Genomic DNA, 16,186 nt, shown 5'->3' with positions numbered 1-16,186 from the left:
ATGTATCTGGTAGTTAAAGTCTGATGCTGTAAGAACAATATGGCATAGGATCCCAGAATGTCAGGTCCATGAATCAAGGTAAACTGGATGTGGTCAAGCAGGAGATGGCAAGAGTAAACATCAACATCATGGGAATCAGTGAACTAAAATGGATGGGAATGGGTGATTTTAATTTAGATGACCATTATACCTACTACTGCAGGCAAGAATCCCTTAGAAGAAATCGAGTAGCCTTCATAGTCAACAAAAGAGTCCAAAATGCATTACTTGGATGCAACATCAAAAACAACTGAATAATCTCAGTTCATTTCTAAGGCAAAACATTTAACATCACAGTAAAACAAGTCTATGCCCCAATCTATGAAGCTGAAGTTCCAATATTTGGCTACCTGATGTGAAGAGTCAACTCACTGGAAAAGACCTGATGCTAGGAAAGATCCAAGGCAGGAAGAGAAGGGGATGACAGAGAATGAAATGGTTGGATGGCATCACCAACCCAATGGACATGAAGTTGAGCAAGCTCCAGGAGATGGTGAAGGACAGGGAAGCCTGGTGTACTGCAGTTCATGGGGTCATAGAGAGAAACAACTGAGTAACTGAACAACAATGCCCCAACCACGGATGCCAAAGAAGCTGAAACTGAATGGGTCTGTAAAAATCTACAACATCTTCTAGAACTAACACTGGAAAAAAAAAAAAAAGTTGTCCTTTTGATCATAGGGGATTGAAATGTAAAAGGAAGAAGTTAAGAAATACCAGGAATAACAGGCAAGACTGGCCTTTGAGTACATAACGATGCAGGGCAAGGGCTAATGGAGTTTTGCATATTGGTCATAGCAAACACCCTTTTCCAAACACCCAAGAGATGACTCTACACATGGCCATCACCAGATGGTCAATACTGAAACCAGATTGATTATATTCTTTGCAGCTGAAGATGGAAAAGCTCTATACAGTCAGTAAAAGCAAGACCTAGAGCTGACTATGGCTCAGATCATGAGCTCCTTATTGCAAAATTAAGGCTTAAATTGAAGAAAATAGGGAAAACAACTAGGTCATTCAGGTATGACCTAAATCAAATCCCCTATGATTATATAGTGGAGGGGCAAATATATTTAAGGGGTTAGATCTGAAAGACAGAGTGCCTGAAGAACAATGGACAGAAATACCTAACACTGTACAAGAGGCAGTGACCAAAACTGTTCCAAAGAAAGAGAATGTGAAAAATAAAGTGATTGTCTGAGGAGGCTTTACAAATAGCTGTAGAAAGAAGAGAAGTGAAAGGCAAGGAAGACTGAAAAAATATACCCAACTGAATGCAGAGTTCCAGAGATAGCAAGGAGAGGTAAGAAAGCCTTTTTAAGTGAACAGTGCAAAGAAATAGAGGAAAAGGATAGAATGAGAAAGACTAGAGATTTTTCAAGAAAATAAGAAATACCAAAGAAACATTTCATGCAAAGATGGGCATGATAAAGGACAGAACTGGTAAGGACCGAACAGAAGCAAAATAGATTTAGAGAAGAGGTGGCAAAAATACACAGAAGCAATACGCATAAAAGTTCTTAATGACCTGGATAACCACTATGGTATAGTTACTCACCTAGAGCCAGACATCCTGGAGTGTGATGTCAAGTGGGCCTTAGAAAGCATTGTTAAGAACAAAGCTAGTGGAGGTGACGGAGTTCTAGCTGAGCTATTTCAAATCCTTAAAGATGATGTGCTTAAAGTGCTGCATTCAACAGGTCAGAAAATTTGGAAAACCCAGCCGTGTCCATAGGACTAGTAAAGGTCAGTTTTCATTACAATCCCAAAGAAAGGCAATGCCAAAAAATGTTCAAACTACCATGCAACTGAGCTCCTTTCACATGGGAGCAAGGTTATGCTCAAAATCTTTCAAGCTAGACTTCAGCAGTATGTGAACTGAGAACTTTCAGATGTACAAGCTGAATTCAGAAAAAGCAGAAATCAGAGATCAAATTGCCAACATTCATTGAATAATGGAGAAAGCAAGGGAATTCCAGAAAAACATCTACTGCTGCATTGACTATGCTATAGCCTTTGACTGTTGTGGATCACAATAAACAGTGGAAAATTCTTAAAGAGATGGGAATACTAGATCACCTTACCTGCCTCCTGAGAAAACTGTATGCAGGTCAAGGAGCAACAGTTAGAACTGGACATGGAACTGGTTCAAAACTGGCAAAGGAGTACATCAAGGCAGTATGTTGCTACCATGCTTATTTTCCTTAACTTCTATGCAGAATCAGTTCAGTTCAGTTGCTCAGTTGCGTCCGACTCTTTGCGACCCTATGAATTGCAGCATGCCAGGCCTCCCTGTCCATCACCATCTCCTGGAGTTCACTCAGACTCATGTCCATCGAGTCCGTGATGCCATCCAGCCATCTCATCCTCGGTCGTCCCCTTCTCCTCCTGCCCCCAATCCCTCCCAGCATCAGAGTCTTTTCCAATGAGTCAACTCTTCTCATGAGGTGGCCAAAGTACTGGAGTTTCAGCTTTAGCATCATTCCTTCCAAAGAAATCCCAGGGTTGATCTCCTTCAGAATGGACTTGTTGGATCTCCTTGCAGTCCAAGGGACTCTCAAGAGTCTTGTGAAATGGCATGCTGGATGAAACACAAGCTGGAATCAAGATTGCCAGAAGAAATATAACCAACCTCAGGACAGAAAGGGAAGAGGAACTAAAGAGTTTCTTGATGAGGGTGAAAGAGGAGAGTGAAAAAACTGGCTTAAAACTCAACATTCAAAAAATGAAGGTCATGCCATTTGGTTCCATCACTTCATGGCAGACAGAAGCAGAAAACAGGGAAGCAGTGACAGACTTTGTTTTCTTGGACTTCAGTATTGCTGCCAACAGTGACTGCAGCTATGAAATTAAAAGATGTTTGCTCCTTGGAAGAAAAGCTATGACTAACTTAGCATTTTAGGGCTTCCCTTGTAGCTCAGTTGGTAAAGACTCTGCCTGCAATGCCGGAGACCTGGGTTCGATTCCTGGGTCGGGAAGATCCCCTGGAGAAGGAAATAACAACCCACTCCACTATTCTTGCCTGGAGAATCCCTTGGACAGAGGAGCCTGGCAGGTTACAGTCTATGGGGTCACAAGAGTTGGACATGTCTTAGTGACTAAACCACCAACAACTTAGCATTTTAAAAAGCGGAGACATCACTTTGTTGAGATAGGTCCATATAATGAAAACTATGGTTTTTCTAGTAGTCATGTACAGATGTGAAAGTTGGACTGTAAAGAAGGCTAAGTGCTGAAGAATTGATGCTTTTGAAGTGTGGTGGTGGTAAAGACTCTTGAGAGTCCCTTGGACTGCAAGGAGGTCAAACAAATCCTAAAGGAAATCAACCCTGAATATTCATTGGAAAATCTGAAGCTGAAGCTCCAATACTTTGATCACCTGGTGCAAAGAGCCAACTCACTGGAAAAGACCCTGATGCTGGAAAAGATTGAAGGCAAAAGGTGAAAGGAGCAACAGAGGATGAAATGGCTAGATAGTATTACCAACTCAATGGATATGAATCTGAGCAAACTCCAGGAGACAGTGGGGAACAGAAGAGCCTCATATATTGCAGTCCATGAGTTTGCAAAGACTTGGACACAACTTAGCGACTGAGCAACAGCACCAATTCCCAATGTGTATGTCACGAGGCTTTCCCCCATACCAATAGGCAATTCTCCAACACAAGCTGGGTGTCCTGCAATTCAACTTAATTCTCAGAACTAGCCAAAGAAGATAGCATCAGATCCCACAAGTTGAGTGCTCAGTCCCACCTGACTGCTTCACACTCTCTGCTTCAGATGCCAGTCATTAAGTCCAAGTGACCAAGTACACTTTTGATCCACGAGCTAAAGATTGGGAGTTCAAATGACCCCATTCCCTGGGTTGTATTAACTTACTACAGTGTCATACAGAACTCAAATATTTTACTAACTAAATACTAGTCGTCTAAACTACTTACTTACTAGTTTAATTACAGAGGGACATAATTTAGGAATAGCCAGAAGGAAGAGATCCATAGTGAAAGGTAAGGAGAAAGCACAGAGAGCATGAAATGATAATGAGGTAACTTTCTGGAATGCATGGACCATAATGTTCCATAGTTTTGATAGAGGTTTGTGCTGCACAAGTGAATGCATTTATCAAAACTCATGGAAGATACACTTAAAATATGTGCATTTTATGTACATTTTATATAAAATACATGCTAAAATATTTGAGGAAGTTGATGAGATGTTTACAACCTTCTTTCAATGAGTAGAAACTAAGGTGAATTAATGGATGAATAGAGAGGGACAGATAGGATAGTTGAGAAAGCATAGTAAAATGTAATGGGCAGATGCTAGGTAGCAGCTCTTTGGCAGGGGGAGGGGGGTTCACTGAAATGTTTGATTTTTTTTTTCAATTTTGATGCATATTCAAGAGTTTGCATAATAAGCAGTTGGAAAACTGCAGCATAAAAGGCACATGTGATTTATTCAGTCTGTCTAGCATTTTTGATCTTAATGAAAGTAATAGAGACTGAATTAAATTGTATTTAATTTCAATTCTGACTTTTCATATGTACCAACTATTCATAATAGTGAAAGCAGTTACCTGCATGGGTTTCTTTTAGAACTCAGTTAACATTGATTTGTCCATTGCTGCAGACTGTATTAATACTAACAACTAAGAATAAATTAGTGTTTGCTCTTTATGAATAAGTTCAATAACCTGCTCCTTTCATTTCTACTTTCTTTAAATGTGTTCTAATTAAAAGCTATTAATGTTTGTATTTCCTGGCAATTTTATTTTTTCATTCATATTCAAATTACCACATTACTGAAAGGTATGTATTTCCTAATAAATGTCAGATTTTATTGTTTGTTGTTTCTATTTAAGAGTTTAATGACTCTACTTGGATGTTCAAAACTTAAAAAAAAAAATCATAGTTCAACAATCTACCATGCCCTATTTTTCAGATATGAACTGTTCTAATACAAAGCACTAGCTAATGGTCCCGAAAATGGTTAGGTTCACTGAGGTGTCGAAAGAACATATGAAAACTACTATCTGAATTTATTTTTCTTAAAAAATATTTATTCATGTTTAGTCTATTGATTGACCAGGACATGCTTGCTTGGTCTTTATCAGTCACATATCACATGCAGTATTTGAATTTCCTTACAAAAGAATGATATGCAATGTGGAAGAGTTGGCAGTTATGTTATTGTCTTATATTGTAGTTCATAATTGATTATGTAAATGGTTTATAAATATTAATTTTAATTAAGAAAACTCATAGAAAAGGACACTTGGTTTAAAAGACTTCTTTAAAAAGCAGGCAAGAAATGAAGGAAAAACAATCTGTGAAATGAAAGTAATATTAATAAATGTGAACATGAGAAAATGATAAAACCAACTTATCTTCCTAGCCACAAAACTGGAGCACTTCAGAGCCTCATTATGCAATAAAGATGATGTTCTAAAGTGATCTGACCAAAAGTCACCTAAAAGTACAGTTATCAAGAAGACGACTATTTGAAATTATATGCACTACTATTAATGATGAACTTTGCCCTAAAGGAATTTTCATGTCTTGAGATAATAACTCATAATAGTATAAAGTGTTCATGGGATCAAGACTTTTTAAGCATGGAGAAAATGAAGACAAATCTCTGCAACTTACTTTTTTTTTAGTCAGTTAAGCTTTTATTTTTGTGAGAGGGTTCAAAGGAGAGCTTTAATACAGGTGAGACTTGAGGCTTTTCAAGCAGATCTAAGTCTTGATGAAGTGATTCAAACTCAAACCCCGAACACATAATCATGGTAGGCCCCAGTGTCTTCAAAAACTTATACTTGATGCTTTCCCAAAGTGCTAGGTTTTGAATGCCAAAATACAAACTGATTCATGTTTTTGTCCTTGGATTTCTTTACATGAAGTACATGTTAGCATACACAGATATTAGAGTTCTGCAAAACTGCCTGGAATCCATGTTTCCAGGAGGACCACTGACGCCCCACCCCACCCATCATGATCCCTCCACAACAAGGTCTGCAATTTTTAAATGGGACATTAAAAGTCATTTGATACGTAATATTGTACTTTACATAATTTAACATAAATTATAAATTTTTAAAAGTCTTTTTTGAATAAAAGACATGAAAACTCCCAAAAAACTGAACAAAGACTTGTTCTTCTATAGTAGAGGGCTGGAGTAATATATGACAAATAAACATAAATGCATTTAATTAGAAGACAAAATGAATTTCCAGAAGATCTGAACAAACAAGGGTGGGAGGGATAGAAGTTAGTTGATGAAAATACCCATATTCAATTACAATCCAATTTATGGTATTTTCTAGATTTCACTTCAGTAAGGACTAATGTTGAAGCTGAAACTCCAATATTCTGGCCACCTGATGCAAAGAATGACTCATTTGAAAAGACCCTGATGCTGGGAAAGATTGAAGGTAGGAGGAGAAGGGGATGACAGGATGAGATGATTGGATGGCATCACCAACTCAATGGACATGAGTTTGAGTAAACTCTGGGAGTTGGTGATGGATAGGGAGGCCTGGCGTGCTGTGATCCATGGGGTCGCAAGGAGTTGGACATGACTAAGTGACTGGACTGAACTGAATGAAATACATAAAGAATTACATTTTCTATGATCCTCTAAAGAAAAATATAGAGAAGAAATAGATCTTAAATAATGGCTCTAATAAAATCCATCTTTATTGAAATACTTATAAGCACTCATAGAGCAGCATACTTGATTATAATGAAGAGAGGAGTCCAGGATGAGAGAATCACACATGAATTCATTTCATCCTTTTTCAGAGACAAGATATTGCACTGGAATATGTATTTTGGATGGATATGCTTCAGTTGGAAATGCCCTCATTTTGTGATGGAATGCCAAAGAACTACTGCAAAATTACCTTCACATTAATTTTATACTAGTTGGCTAAACCTAAAATTGAAAACTTCTGACAAGCATTATCAGTCATGAGTTTTAGCTGATGTGGTTCTGACTTTCTGACTGGAGCAACGTGTCCAAAGTCTGGCTACAGATACTCTGTGTGAGAACATTTGTGATCACAGTCTTGTGTGTTCAGAACAAAGCAGTTGGATGATTACATTGTTGTCGTAAGAGTTGTGAGGGAGTTGTAAAATATAGCAACTCTGTCAACCTACAGAATGAAGTGTCAGAGATTCCTTTCTAGACGTGGAAAACAACACTCAGGTTATCTCCTTTAAGCTCTCATAATGTAAACACTGAATAAATCCCTGTTAAAATCAATGAACACATCAACGAATTAACAAATAACATACAGTTTCAAATATAACACAAAAATGCTATTATCTCCTCTTCCATAACTGTTTTAATTATACATAATTAATCCTAAGAAGGGACTTTCCAGGAAAGAATCTGCCTGCAATGCAAGATGCAGGTTCGATCCCTGGGAAGATCCCATGAAGAAGGAAATTGAAACCCACTCCAGTATTCTTGCCTTGAAAGTCCCATGGACAGAGGAGCCTGGTGAGCTACAGTCGATGGGGTGGCAAAAGAGTTGGATATGACTTAGCAATTAAACAACAACAAAATCCTAAGAAGAGCAATGTCACTGAAAAGTTTTAAAGATAAAATCTATAATAAATCAGTTCCGTTCAGTCACTCAGTTGTGTCCTACTCTTTGCGACCCCGTGGACTGTAGCACACCAGGCCTCAACTTCTGGAGTTTACCCAAATTCATGTCCATTGAGTCGGTGATGCCATCAAACCATCTCATCCTCTGTCATCCTCTTCTCCTGCCTTCAATCTTTCCCAGCATCAGGGTCATTACCAATGAGTCGGTTCCTCACATCAGGTGGCCAAAGTATTGGAGTTTCAGCTTCAACATCAGTCCTTCCAATGAACACCCAGGACTGATCTCCTTTAGGATGGACTGGTTAGATCTCCTTGCAGTCCTAGGGATTCTCAAGAGTCTTCTCCAACACCACAGTTCAAAAGCATCAATTATTTGGTGCTCAAATTTCTTTATAGTCCAACTCTCACATCCATACATGACTACTGGAAAAACCACAGCCTTGACTAGATGGACCTTTGTTGACAAAGTCATGTCTCTGCTTTTTAATATGCTGTCTAGGTTGGTCATAACTTTCCTTCCAAGAAGTAAGTGTCTTTTAACTTCATGGCTGTAATCACCATCTATAGTGATTTTGGAGCCCCCCTAAAATATCTGCCACTGTTTCCCCATCTATTTGCCATGATGTAATGGGACTAGATGCCACGATCTCAGTTTTCTGAATGTTGAGCTTTAAGCCAACTTTTTCACTCTCCTCTTTCATTTTAATCAAGAGGCTCCTTAGTTCCTCTTTGCTTTCTGCCATAAGGGTGGTTTCATCTGTGTATCTGAGGTTATTGATATTTCTCCCAGCAATCTTGATTCCAGCTTGTGCTTCTTCCAGCCCAGCATTTATCATGATGTATTCTGCGTATACATTAAATAAGCAGGATGACAATATACAGCCTTGACGTACTCCTTTTCCTATTTGGAAAAAGTCTGTTGTTCCATGTCCAGCTCTAAGTGTTGCTTCCTGACCTACATATAGGTTTCTCAAGAGGCAGGTCAGGTGGTCTGGTATTCCCATCTCTTTCGGAATTCTCCACAGTTTGTTGTGATCCACACAATCAAAGGCTTTGGCATAGTCAATAAAGCAGAAATAGATGTTTTTCTGGAACTCTCTTGCTTTTTCCATGATCCAGCGGATGTTGGAATTTGATCCCTGGTTCCTCTGCCTTTTCTAAAACCAGCTTGAACATCTGCAAGTTCATGGTTCACGTATTGCTGAAGCCTGGCTTGGAGAATTTTGAGCATTACTTTACTAGCATGTGAGATGAGTGCAATTGTGTGGTAGTTTGAGCATTCTTTGGCATTGCCTTTCTTTGGGATTGGAATGAAAACTGACCTTTTCCAGGCCTGTGGCCATTGCTGAGTTTTCCAAATTTGCTGGCATAGTGAGTGCAGCACTTTCGTAGCATCATCTTTCAGGATTTGAAATAGCTTAACTGGAATTCCATCTCCTCCACTAGCTTTGTTCATAGTGATGCTTTCTAAGGACCACTTGACTTCACACTCCCGGATGTCTGGCTCTATGTGAATGATCACACCATCGTGATTATCTGGGTCATGATCATGAGCAGTTTATTAACCTGATGAAAATTAGATGAAGAATGCTTCAGGCAGAGAAAAATAAGTTTGAAACATCAGAAAAAGGAAATGATTTGCAGCATTAGGGTAATTTCCTTCAAATTTCTTCCATTTTACACTTCTACAAAAAAATTTGTGAATGTGCAGTGCCAACAGCTAGCTAGCCTTTTTTCCTTCTCTTCCTCCACCCTGCTTCCCTTCCTTCCTTCCTTCCTTTCTCCTTACTTTAGATCATATGTATTATTTATTAGTTAAACAGATACTATGTTTAAACAAAATAGGTACTAATAAAGGATGAGATAGAATGTTCTGCTTGTTTCCTCTTCATATATCAATATATTAGCTGTCATACCCCAAAGATCAATGCATCCTGAACAGGAAATTATTTTATTAGAAAATCTGAAAGATCAATGTGTCTGAAGCCTAAGAATCCATGATGAGACTTATAAAAGCTGAGCCAAAGGTAGGCAGTAGCTCAGTCATGAGGAGAAGGCAATGGCCCCCCACTCCAGTACTCTTGCCTAGAAAATCCCATGGGCGAAGGAGCATGGTAGGCTGCAGTCCATGGGGTCACAAAAAGTCAGACATGACTGAGCGACTTCACTTTCACTTTTCACTTTCATGCATTGGAGAAGGAAATGGCAACCCACTCCAGTGTTCTTGCCTGGAGAATCCCAGGGACAGGGGAGCCTGGTGGGCTGCCGGCTATGGGGTCGCACAGAGTCGGACACGACTGAAGTGACTTAGCAGTAGCAGCAATAGCTCAGTCATGAAGGTCCTCATGTTACAGATTTTAAGCTTTTGAATTTTTCACTAGATTAACTGAACACCAATGAAGATTTAGAGAACCCCATTTCATGTATAATACTGAAGCTACTATACGGAGAATGGATTGAATAAGAATGGGAGAAAAAGAAAAAAGATAATATTATGGTAATGTAGGAAAGAAATGATGCAGATTTGGATTAGACTGTTGCAGGGGCAGTGGAAAAAAATGTGATTAGAGATATATTTTAGAGGTAGATTTGTCAAGCCTTTTGATGTGAAAAAATGTATTATATACTCAAGATGGTGAAGTTGTAGGACATGAAGCTCACCTTCTAACACAAATCTGTCAAAAACACACCTCTATGTGGAATAATTCTCAAAGAATATCTACTGAATGCTGGCAGAAGACCTCATACTTCAAAGAGGGCAAGAAAACAATAACTGTGTAGGACAAAAGAAAAGAAAAAGAAATAGAAAAAGGAATTGGGATGGGACTTGCATCCCTGGGAGGGAGCTACAAAAGAGGAAAGGTTCTCACACAATGGGATTTCCCATACTGGCAGGGAGAACTGCTGGGACAGAAGGAGAGCTTCAGAGCATCAAGAGGAGCATAGCAACTAGTCTGTGGCTTTCAGAACAGAGGGAAACCTGCACAGATGATCAGTGTGGCCACCCTGCACTCCCCAGACTGAGAGGTGTGTCCACTAGTGTGGATGGGGGCCAGGTGCTGCAGATCAGACCCGAGGAGGGGACTGAGGGTGGCGCTACAGAAACTGCCTGAAGGGGATGGATCGAGTGTGACCAAAACTGAGGGTGTACAAGGAGGAAGCCTGGCCTGCTGTAGAGACCAAGAATCATTGCTTGGAAGGTGAGTGAGGAGAGGGGCAAGACCTGCCATTGCCTTTTCCCCTGTGTGCTCTGATCCCCACATAAACTCTGGAAACAGGCATGAGTCGCCATTGCAGATTTCAGGAGTAGTCACAACCTGCCATCACAACCTCCCGGGCTACAGGAGTGGTCATGAGCCCCTGTCACTAGCCTCCTGGGCTCCAGGAGCACACCCAAGCTGCCACCACCACCACCACCAAGAACCCCAGAAGCAGGCACCAGCTGCTGCATCAGCACACCCCCTATCAAGGGGATAATGGCCAGTACACTCTGAGGAAGGGCTTCCTGGTGGCTCAGACAGTAAAGAATCTGCCTGCAATAGGGGAGACCTGGGTTCAATCCCTGGGTTGGGAAGATTCCCCTGGAGAAGGGAACAGCTACCCACTCAAGAATTCTGACTTGAAGAATTCCATGGACAGAGGAGCCTGGCATACTACAGTCCATGGGGTCGCAAAAACTCAGACATGACTGAGTGACTTTTACTTTCACACTCTGAGGAAAGAGGCATCACGCATCCGTACTAAAAATGGCTCCTGCACCAAAATTATTAAACCCATACAACTACACAGGGACACTACACACATAAATAAACCCCAAAGACCACAATAGATAAATGTTTCTCCTATACTCACAAAGAGAGGTGTAAGTAAAATGAAGAAGCAGTGGAACTGCTCTCAGTTAAAAGACTAAGAGATTTCTCCTGAAAGAATAAGCTGTGAGACAGACCTTTTCAGTCATGTAGATACTAACTTCAAAAAAGGAGATAATGAAAATACTGAAGGAATTAAGAAAGGCTATCAACAGAAATGCAGAGACCTATAAAAGGAAACAAACTATTAATATAAACAGGAGCCAAGAAAAATCAGAAAATTCATTTGTTGAAAGCTGCGGTAAAGGCAATGAATAGCAGAATGAATAATACAAAAGAATGAATAAGTGCTGTGGAAGGTAGAATAATAGAAACAACCCAATTAGAACAGCAGACAGAAAGCCAATTGAAAACCAAAAAACAAAAGCAATATAAGAGACTTGTGGGATAATACAGTGTGCCAATCTACTAATAATAGGGATCCTAGAAGGGAAAGAAAGAGAACAGGAGATAGAAATTATGGCTAAAAGTTTCCCAAAATTACAGAAGGAAACAGATCTAGGTACAGAGGGTCCCAAACAATTTAAACCCAAACAGATCTACACCAACCCATTTTATAATGAAAATGGCAAAAGTTAAAAATAGAGTTCCAAAGGCAACAAGAAGAAAACAAAACAATTAGAAGGGAACCCCCACAAGGATATCAGCTAATTTTTTTTAAACAGAAATGCTGAAGGCCACAGGGAGTGGCGAGATACATTCAAAATCCTAAAAGGGGAAAAATCTATTACCAGAAAGATTATCATTCAGAATAGAAGGAGAGAATAAATTTCTCAGACAAGCCAAAACTAAATGAGTACAGCAATACTAAAGCTATCGTAAAGGAAATATTGAAAGGTCTACTTTAAATAGAAAAAAAAGAAAAAGAATCTATAGGGTTGGAAAGCAAATCACCTAAATAAGCCCATACACAGGTTACAGAAAAGAAATTTTTGTGAAGCTGAGGATAACCACAATGAAGAGCAAAAGGATGAACATGAAGATGTAAAAGAGGACATCAAAATCATAAGATGTGCAGGAAGAGAGTTTCATTTCCTAGCATGTGTTTGAGCCTATATGGTGACCAGTCTAAGGGAAATAGATGTAGGAAGGAATTAGCATTCTTAAAAAACAGGTGACCACAAATCAAAAAACATACAAAAGATTCACAAAAGCCCCCAGAAGAGAATACAAGTATAATACAAAACAAAATCATCAAAACATGAAAGGAAAGAGAAAAAGAATGGAAGAAATATAAGATCATTGAGAAAATAAGGCTTAACATAGCAATAATACATATCTATCAATCATTACCTTAAATGTCAATGGACTAGATGTTCCAATCAAAAAACACAGATGGGTAGATTGTATAAAAACCAAGATCCTACAATATGCTACTTACAAGAAACCCACTTTAAGACAAGGGACACATACATATTGAAAATGAGGAAATGGAAAAAGATATTTCACACAAATGGAAATGACAAGAAAGCAGATATCAGACAAAATAAGACTTTAAAATATAGATCATTAATAAAGATAATTAAGGGCACTATATGATAAAACAATCAAAACAGTAGAGGACTTTGGACTCAACATATATGCACCTAATATAGCAGTACCCAAATACATAAAACAAATGCAAACCACCGTAAAGGGAGAAACTGATGGGAATTCAATAGTACTAGGAGACTTTAACACCCTGCTCACATCAAAGGACAGATCTAGACAGCATATCAATAGGGCAACAGAGATCCTAAGTGATACAATGGAACAGTTAGACAGAGTTGATATTTTCAAAGCATTACATCCAAAACAAACAGAATACACATTCTTTTCAAATGTACTTGGAACATTCTCTAGGATGGATCACATAGGAAGGCACAAAATAACTCCAAAATTTGAGAACAGAAATTATCTCAGGCATTTTTTTCTCACCACAATGGCAGAAAACAAGAAATCAACCACAAAAAGAAATCAGAGAAAAATTACATGAGGACTAAACATGCTATTAAAAAACCAATGGGTCAGTGATGAAATCAAGGAGAAAATTAAAAAATATTTTGAGACAAATGGCAATGAAAACACAACCATACAAAATATGTGGGATGCAGCAAAAGCAGTTCTTAGAGGGCAGTTCACAGTGATGCAGCCTTTCCTCAAAAGACAAGAAAAATCTCAAATAAACAATCTAAACTAGCACTTAAAAGAATTAGAAGAAGCAGAACAAATAAAACCTAAAGTCAGCAGAAGGAAGGAAATAACAGAGGTCAGAGAGACAATAAATAAAAGAGACTAAAAAACAATAGGAAAAAAAATCAGTAAAACCAAGATCTTGGTTTTGTTTTTTGTGTTTTTTTTTGAAGGATAAACAAAATTGACATTCCTTTGGCCAGGTTTACCAAGAAGAAAACAGACAGCTCAAATGAAGTAAGAAATGAAAACAGATAAAACAACTGATACTGCAAACACACAAAACCATGAGGGAATACTATGTACAATAATATGCCAACAAATTTGACAACCTAGAGAAATGGGCAAGTTTATAAAAATAAACACCCCACCAAATCTGAATCAAGAAGAAATAGATAACTTGAACAGACCAATCAGTAAAGTGAAATAAAATGTGTAATTTTTAAAAACCCTCTACAAACAAAAGTCCAGAACCAAATGATTTCCCAGGCAAATTCTAGCAAACATACAAAGAACTTATACTGACCCTTCTCAAACTCTCCCAAAATGCTGAAGAAGAAGGAACACTCCCAAAGACATTCTATGAAGCCACCATCACCCTGAGACCAAAACCAGACAAGGACACCACCAAAAAGAGAAAATTAAATCAATATCTTTATGAATATGGATGTAAAAATTCTCAAAAAAATATCAGCAAACTGAATCCAACAATACATAAAAAAGGTCATACACCTCAACTGAGTGGGATTCATCCCAGGTTCACAATGGTGGTTCAATATATGCAAAATCAATGAGATAAAATAACGAACAAGAGGCAAAAACCACATGATCATCTTAATAGATACAAAAAAAGTACTTGACAAAATTCAACACCCATTCATGATAAAAACTCTGAACAAAGTGGGTATAGACTGAACATATCTTAACATAATAAAAGCTATGTATGACAAACCCACAGTCAATATAATACACAACTGTGAAAAACTGAAAACATTCCTATTTAACTCTGGATCAAGACAAGGATGTCCACTCTCACCTCTTCTACTCAACATAGTATTGAAGTCATAGCCACAGCAACTTGGAAGGGAAGATGTAAAACTATCATATGCAGATGCTGCTGCTGCTACTGTTGCTAAGTTGCTACAGTCGTGTCTGGCTCTGTGCAACCCCAGAGATGGCAGCCCACCAGGCTCCCCCATCTCTGGGATTCTCCAGGCAAGAACACTGGAGTGGGTTGCCATTGCCTCCTCCAATGCATGAAAGTGAAGAGTGAAATTGAAGTCGCTCAGTTGTGTCCGACTCTTAGCAACCTCATGGACTGCAGCCTACCAGGCTCCTCTGTCCATGGGATTTTCCAGGCAAGTGTATTGAGATGGGGTGCCATTGCCTTCTCCATATGCAGATGACATGCTACTAAATATAGAAAACCCTGAAGACTTCAGACAAAAACTACTAGAAGTGATAAACAAATTCAGCAAGATACAAGATTAACAGTATCAAGGTTAACACGGTACAAGATTAACATAAACTAGTTGGTTGCACGTCTTTAACAATGAAATATCAGAAAGGGGAGGTTAAAAGACAATACCTTTTAAAATTGTACCCCTCAAAATAAAATATTCAGGAATAAGCCTGACCAACAAGGTGGCTTACATGGTGAGAACTATAAACCTTAATAAAGGGAAATGAGGATGACTAAAAGTAATGGAAAGATAGTCCATGCTCTTGAATTGGAAGAATTAATACTGTTAAAATGGACACATGATACAAAGCAACCTAAGGGCTTACTGTGATCCCTATCAAATTACCCATGACATTTTTCACAGGCCTAGCACAAATAATCCTAAAATTTATATGAAACCATAAAAGATCCACAATTTCAAAGCAATCCTGAAGAAAAAGAAAAAGCAGGAGGCATAACCCTCCCAGACTTCAGGCAATACTATAGAACTTCAGTAATCAAACCATGGTATTGGTACAAAAACAGATCTTATGGATCAATGGAACAGAATTGAGAGCCCCCAAATAAACCCACACACCTATGGTCAGGACTTCCCTGTAGCTCAAACAGTAAAGAATCTGCCTGTGATGCAGGAGACCTGGGTTTGATCCCAGGGTTGGGAAGATCCTCTGGCGAAGGGAATGGTAATCCACTCCAGTATTCTTGCATCGAGAATTCCATGGACAGAGGAGCCAAGCAGGTTACAGTCCATGGGATTGCAAAGAGTCAGACAGGACTGTGTGACTAACTCACTTTTTCACTTTTCGTTTCTTTTTTTTAATTTCTTTTTTAAAATTTAAATTTATTTATTTTATTAGAGGTTAATTACTTTACATTATTGTATTGGTTTTGCCATACATCAACATGAATCAGCCACGGGTGTACACGTGTTCCCAATCCTGAACCCCCCCACCTGCCTCCCTCCCCGTACCATCCCTCTGGGTCATCCCAGTGCACCAGCCCCAAGCATCCTGTATCCTGCATAGAA

Source organism: Ovis aries, chromosome 6 (assembly GCF_016772045.2).
Source record: "Ovis aries strain OAR_USU_Benz2616 breed Rambouillet chromosome 6, ARS-UI_Ramb_v3.0, whole genome shotgun sequence".
Classification (NCBI taxonomy): domain Eukaryota; kingdom Metazoa; phylum Chordata; class Mammalia; order Artiodactyla; family Bovidae; genus Ovis; species Ovis aries.
Note: the sequence above shows the minus strand (reverse complement) of the source record.